This window comes from Terrapene carolina, unplaced genomic scaffold, assembly GCF_002925995.2.
Source record: "Terrapene carolina triunguis isolate 2854851 unplaced genomic scaffold, T_m_triunguis-2.0 Scaffold85, whole genome shotgun sequence".
NCBI classification, from domain to species: domain Eukaryota; kingdom Metazoa; phylum Chordata; order Testudines; family Emydidae; genus Terrapene; species Terrapene triunguis.
This window is the reverse complement of record NW_020664436.1, coordinates 24,175,065-24,182,209: the sequence shown is the minus strand read 5'-3', so window position 1 is coordinate 24,182,209 and position 7,145 is coordinate 24,175,065.

Sequence of the window (7,145 nt, the reverse complement as noted above, 5' to 3'; positions counted from 1 at the left end):
TGAAAAATCGGGACGGGGTGGGGGCTAATAGGAGCCTATATAAGAAAAAGACCCCAAAATCGGGACTGTCCCTATAAAATCAGGACATCTGGTCACCCTAATTGCAGTTGATTGGAATTGGTAACCTGGTGGCAGAGAGACCAAAGACTGAGTTAACATGGAGACTGACTGATCCGTTACCCCAGTTATTTCCAGTTCATGGGGGAGGCACACTACAAGAGCCAGGTGGGGGGGGGGGGGGGAAGGCACTCTTACTATCTGTGCTGTACTTGATCTCTGGAGAGAGTACTTCACCTCCAGGGCTGTCTATCTGACACTACCCACCAGCACCCAGTGCACTTCTATTCTTGACCTAAGAACAACTTAGTTTCCTGCTAGATGTTGTAGAAAGAACATTTAAAGAAAATAATCAGTGGTCCGAAGATCTTGGCATAACAATTCTTACAGAATAACTCCAGACAAGGCACACATGAGATTGCTCAGGAACTGGTTACTTACCTAGGTAGGATGTGCTCATCTGGCTTTCTGGGGAACCTGGTACTTGCTACTCATAGGAAAACTTACATGTTACTCACCTGTTAAAACACCAATGAAGTAATTCCTTCAGGGATGATTCTAGGTTGTGAAGTCACTCAAGCAGAACAGAAATGGGAGGTGAGAATCAAACCCTGCAATATGATGCATGAGTGAATCCTCTTTGCAACTTCCAGGTTTCTATAATGGATAGAATTTGGCTTTAATAAGGTATTCCAAAGGATTTTGCAATAAGGAGCTACATAGTAATAGTGAAGGGAATATGAAAGCAGTGTGTTTATGTATGGCGTACATACATAATTAGAGCTCTAAGGAAAATACTGATGCCACCAATGAGCTACTTACAACTTATGTATGTGCAGTGTAGAAATTTTTATTGCAGTACTTATGGTATGTAAATGTTTATCTCCTGGTGTCCTGCCTTCAATTTGAACTGTTAGAAATGCTAAGACTTAGAGAACAGATGGATTGCAAAGGAGCAGTAGTAGTCAATGGGAGGGGGAGGAATAAATATTAGAAGAAGCCTGACAAAACTCAGACAAGTCTCTCTAAATTATTCTGTATTTCAGGAAACAATCTGCACTTGTACATCTCTCCCCTTTAGCACTCTAAATATTGCATACCACAAAAAGTTAAGAACATTAAGGTTGCATAGTAGAGCACTCTGATGTCAGGAAATGCCAAAGCTAAGGTTGGTTGAGCAACTCTTCCTGCCCCTGGTAAGTGTGTATTCTAACCATTCTTAATTATATATACTCTCAAACTATTTTTTTTACACAGGATCTAGTCTCATTTCACATGCAAACTGGATGGTGCACAGTGGATGAGGCAGCTGTTCAGTACTTATTTTTATCTTCAGAATTCAAAGAGGGTACCCTGGCCTTACGTTCACCATCCCTTCCATCCTCTCCAAATCAGTTTCACTGGTGTAAATTCAGATTTCCACCCTGGTAATTGCACTAGATTGTGACCAAAATTAAGGCACAAATCCAGGGGATTAGTGAATAGGCCACAGAGAAGTGACGTGCACTAAATGAGAGCTCCTGCAAAAAAATAGCATGTGATCTAGTAATTAGTGTAATGCATACTCACAAGAACAGAGTTAAGGTTGCCCTGCACAACTTTAGCATTTCCTGACTCATGTGCTGCCCTATACAGCCTCAGTGTTTTAATGTTCCTAATGGCTTTGCTAAAAAAGCAAAACGATAAAACAAATTCCATCCCAGGTTACAATTTGCTAGACCAGAGTAAAATGCAGCATCCTGCACAAGCCGTAAGAGACAAGTTGCCCTCCCTTCAGGTAAAGGCTGAGAGCTCCCAATGCATAGCTGTGGCATCTACATCCTCAGGCAAAACCAAGGAACAATACGCTTGTCATTCCTGATCTTTTTAAGGGGAAAACCAAACTGAATTTTTGCAAGTCAAGTTTTTAATTTTTCTCTCCATTCAAAACCATCTTTAAATAGCTTTTCCTACCAGTGTCTTCAAGTCTGAGATAAAATTCTCCAGAACTGAGTTTTCCATTATATTCTTTACGATTCTCCAGGAAAAATAAAAGGACTTCAAGACAATTTTTCTAACCCCTTTCCAACTGTTTCTGCCTGATAGCTTTGTGGAGTCAGTAGGTTCTTCAACAGAAAGTCCTGAAATGGCCTTCATTGTGAAGGTGTCTTATTGCTTGTGGTGAGCCAGGATCTAAAACTGTACCATTACAAGACACCTATGTGACAGTTTAATTAACGACATGAATATGCCTTGCCAAAGTCTAACCCATCATGCTACACGTTAGCTCTGATTTTTTTTTTAATGTATTGGACAGGAGCCAAGATTGAAATAACTCATCTTGTGCACCAAGTTCAATTTGTTTCAGTTAAAGAACCTAAGCAAAATTTCTCAGAGGGCTAGTGTTTCTACGACTACAAGAAGTTATAAATATGCACAACTTTGTTCCATTTCTTGATCACAAATATGCAACAATCTTTCATAGGGAGTATAAAGATAAGATTCCTTCTGTCTAAGCATCTACTTTACAAAACAACACATTACGTACTGTAGTCTCATCCAGTAGAAACAGTCTCTCTCAAGCCTGTAACATTCTTGGACAATTCAGCTGTGGAAGATATTTCTATAACTCTGTTTCATAAGTGTTGTTTTGTGACTGGAAGATATGACTTCTGTTTTCAAACAGGGAAAGTAATAATGCATATTATATTCAGGCCTACAGCAAGTATAATCCAGGCACATTTCCTTGGCCAATAGCTTTGCATTACCTTTGTTAGTTTCAAATATTTGCTTTTGGCATTTTTTTAAATGTTGACTCCTCTCTGCTTGGCTTCTTGTTCTGCTGTCTGCAGTGAATTTATGATCCTCTGCTTATGCCATCAAGCTTGTTGTCATAGCAATGTCACACATTCAACAACAAGACTTTAATACAAGGAAAAGACGGGCTTGAGAGAGTTTCAGCTAAAGCCTCACCTGCAATCAAATAGCTGTGATAATTAGCAGAGCTGGTTGACTTATTTGGTGAAACAATGTTGGATTTCCTGTTCACAAATTGCCTGTAAACATCATGGGTTTATGTTTTTACAGATGTCTGGTTTTCAAAATGGTTCAACAAATATTTTGTGTACAGATTGAGGAAGGAATGGCTGGAAGAAATCATTACTGACCTCCTCCTGCCCCAGTTTTCTGAAGGCACCAACCTGTCTGATGAATGTCTGACTAGATTCCACTTAAATTGTAAAGGGGTAATAAGCAGGTAATCCAAAAAAGATAAAGGGTGTGATACTACTCCCATGGAATGTGATGTCTAAACTGCCATAGACTTCAGTGGAGGAAGCAGGAGCATGCCTTGTATAATAAATACTTCCAAAATACAGCTTATAACAATGCTATAGAAGCTCAAAAATGTCTTTTGTGTGAGAATAAGGAGTAGAAGGAAGGAGGGTGGGCATTTAGGACAAGTTTAATTTCTGTTATCTAGGTGATGAATTATCAGAGAGAGCCTTTGCACCCACCCCCACTTGGAGGACCAAAAAATGTAAGGAGGAGAATCTCACTTAAAAAGTCTACCCCTTATTGTGAAGGACCTTGAAAACATAAATTGATATAAACCTATGTAAGGCAATTGCTGGGGTTGAAAAGAACAAGCAGCTGGGCTCAACTTCAGAGGAATTGGGGTGGTGGTGGGGATAGAGATTTTCCATCCCTTCCCCTGCTCACACACCTTATTTAAAATGTGTTAGCTCTGTTTCAGAATCATCTCCCTGACATTCCTCAAATTCCTTATACCATCCCTGGACACAATGAAGGCATAATTGACTTGAATGAGCTCTTTGTGGGAAGGGGGAAAGTGGCAGATTTTTTCACATGCCTGTCCAAATTACTAAGGTCACCTTTGTCTCCATCTTTGGGTATGTCTACATTGGCAGAGTTACATCACCAGCAGTTACATCACTGCTCAGAGAGCGCTGAAGGGAAACCACTGTTGTGTGATCACACTGTCAGCTAGGGTGACCAGATGTCCCGATTTTATAGGGACAGTCCCGATATTTGAGGCTTTTTCTTATATAGAAGCCTATTACCACCCCCACCCCGTCCCGATTTTTCACACTTGCTGTCTGGTCACCCTACTGTCAGCTGCCCGCACAATAGTGTGTTCACACTTGCAGTGCTATTCGGAGCAGTGTACTCTGGGTAGGTAACCCACAGAGCATCTCTTCCTCTTCTGCTGCTAAGAGTTGTGGGAAGGCGGAGGGGGTCGTGGGGCATCCTGGATCCTGTCCCAATGACCCGTGATGCATTATTTCACATCCCAGCAATCCCTGTGCTTCCATCCGCATTTGGTGCCATCTTTCAACAGTTTGTGTACTGCGTGCTCTGCCTCTTCGGTCTGCAGGAATGGATCCCACACTGTTGACCAATATGCTGCTCACTCTCACTAACATGTCACGAGTGGCAGTGGAGTTATTCCTTAAACTACAAAGGCAAGAGGAGTGTGACATTGAACTTGCCACACGTAGTAGCTATGACACAAGATTGCTTGTGGCATTCATGGAGGTGCTGACCACAGTGGAACGCCGCTTTTGGGCTCGGGAAACAAGTACTGAGTGGTGGGAATAAATCATCATGCAGGTCTGGGATGACGAGCAGTGGCTGCAGAATTTTCAGATGAGGAAAGCCACATTCATGAGACTGTGATGAGCTCGGCCCAGCCCTGCGGTGCAAGGACATGAGAATGAGAGCTGCCCTGTTGGAGAACCGAGTGGTGATTGCACTTTGGAAGCTGGCTACTCCAGACTGCTACCAATCGGTGACTAACCAGTTTGGAGTGGGAAAGTCGACTGTTGGACTCGTGTTGATGGAAGTGTGCAGGGCCATTAATCGCATTCTGCTCTGAAAGACCGTGATTCTGGGCAACGTGTGTGACATTGTGGATGGCTTTGCACAAATGGGCTTCCCTAACTGCGGTGGGGCGATAGATGGCACACACATTCCAATTCTGGCACCAGACCACCTAGCCACTGAGTACATTAATTGGAAGGGGTATTTCTCAATGGTTCTCCACGTGCTGGTGGATCACCATGGGCGTTTCACAGACATTAAGTCAGGCTGGTCCGGAAAGGTGCATGATGCACACATCTTTCGGAACACTGGCCTGTTCAGGAAGCTGCAAGCAGGAACTTTCTTCCCAGACCAGAAGATCACCATTGGGGAAGTCAAAAAGCTCATTCTGATCCTGGGAGACCCTGCTTACCTCTTAATGCTGTGGCTTATGAAGCCATACACGGGCAACCTTGACAGCAGCAAGAAGCGGTTCAACAACAGGCTGAGCAAGTGCAGAATGACTGTTGAGTGTGCTTTTGGACGTTTAAAGGCCTGCTGGTGCTGCCTATATGGGAGGCTGGACCTGGCCAATGACAATATTACTATGCTTATAGCCACGTGCTATACGCTCCATAATATTTGTGAAGGGAAGGGTGAAAGCTTCACTCAGGCCTGGAGGCTAATTTGAACAGCCAAAGGCCAGGGCTATTCGAGGGGCGCAGTATGGGGCCATAAGGATCAGGGATGCCTTGAGGCAGCAATTTGAAGCTGAAAGCCACTAATATTTTTTGCTATGCTCGGGAGTGCAGTGCTTGTAATGCTTGGAGGTGATTGTGATTGGTGCAGACGATGCACTTTGAAGGTTTAAGAAAATTGTCTGTTGCTTTGCAAGGCTCTGTTTGCTTTGAGTTAATGGAATAAAGATTGCTTTCAAACCAAAACAATTCTTTTATTAAAAAACAACAACCAGAGGAGAGACAAACAAAAAAATACATCAGCACTGTGGGGGATGGGGGAAGGGAGGGTCCCAGGGTGGTAAGATTTGTGTATATCCAGGTATCATATGCAACCTGGTCCTTTGGAGTACAGTGCAGCAGGTAGTGTACTTCAGCAGGGCTAAACTGCAGAGGGGTTAGTGCAGTTGGTACTGGGAGTCCGCAGGGCTGGACTGTGAGGGGGGAGGAGTGGAATGCAGCGGGTACAGACTGGAGCCAGGAGGTTGATAAGAGTGTGTTGGTGGTGTCTGGGGGGCGCATGGGAAAGAGTTTTGCGATGGCAGCTGCAGGGGCGGCGGGCGCTGAGCTGCTCGGTTTGCAGTGCTATTAGCACCTGGAATATGTCTGCTTGGTGCTCCATAACGTTTAAGAGCCGCTCCGTGGCTTTGTTCTGGCACGCCGCGTTCTCCTTTCGGTCCCTCTTCTCGCTGTCCCAACACTCCTTCAATTCTTGTTTTTCGGCCGTGGAGTGCATCATGACATCACGCAGAAAGTCCTCTTTAGTTTTTCGTGGCTGCTTTCTAATTCTGCGCAGCCGTTTAGCCGTCGATAATAAAGAGGGAGGCTGGGCTCCCAAGGTCATATCTGTGAAGCCAAAATGCAACATTTTACAGAAGCAGTATTGTTTGCAATACACAGACCACTGATTCAGTGATTTAAAACAGTCACTATTCACATACCTGTCACTAATTGGATGAGCCCAGGCAAGCACACATGAGCCACAAGACTCCCAAAATGGTGAGTAACCACAGGGGCTGGGAAAATCAGTGTTCTAGGACCCTACTGTACACTGGGCACATGGCTCTTGGGGAGAGTCAGCACTTTAGGGGGGCCTTATAATCATTACTGTCCCCACATTTTCCACAGGCTGTGTTCGTTATGGAAGATATCTCGCTGCTGAGGGTGAGCAGGAAATCAAGGGAGGGTCTTCTCCAGGACTGCGGCTTCTGCCCTGGCCCTTGTATGGCTCGCCTGTGTGCAGCAATGGTCCCCCCCCCCCGCACCCCAGTGAGGGCAGAGTGGCACAGGAAAGTTACCCTTAATGGGGCAAGAAACAAATCAGCTCTGCCAAAGAACCTGCTGCAGTGGATTGCCCAGTATCTCCATGAGAGTTTCATGGAGATCTCTGAGGCAGATTCCCATGAAGTGAGGGAGTTAATTAAGACCCTATTCCGCTGCTCAGACTAGGCATGTGGTGGTACACATACATACACAAGCCTGCTTTCTGCAACTCTCCTGCCCCCAACAACTCGCTTCAGCAATTCCCAAAATCAAAGCCACTTACCAGGG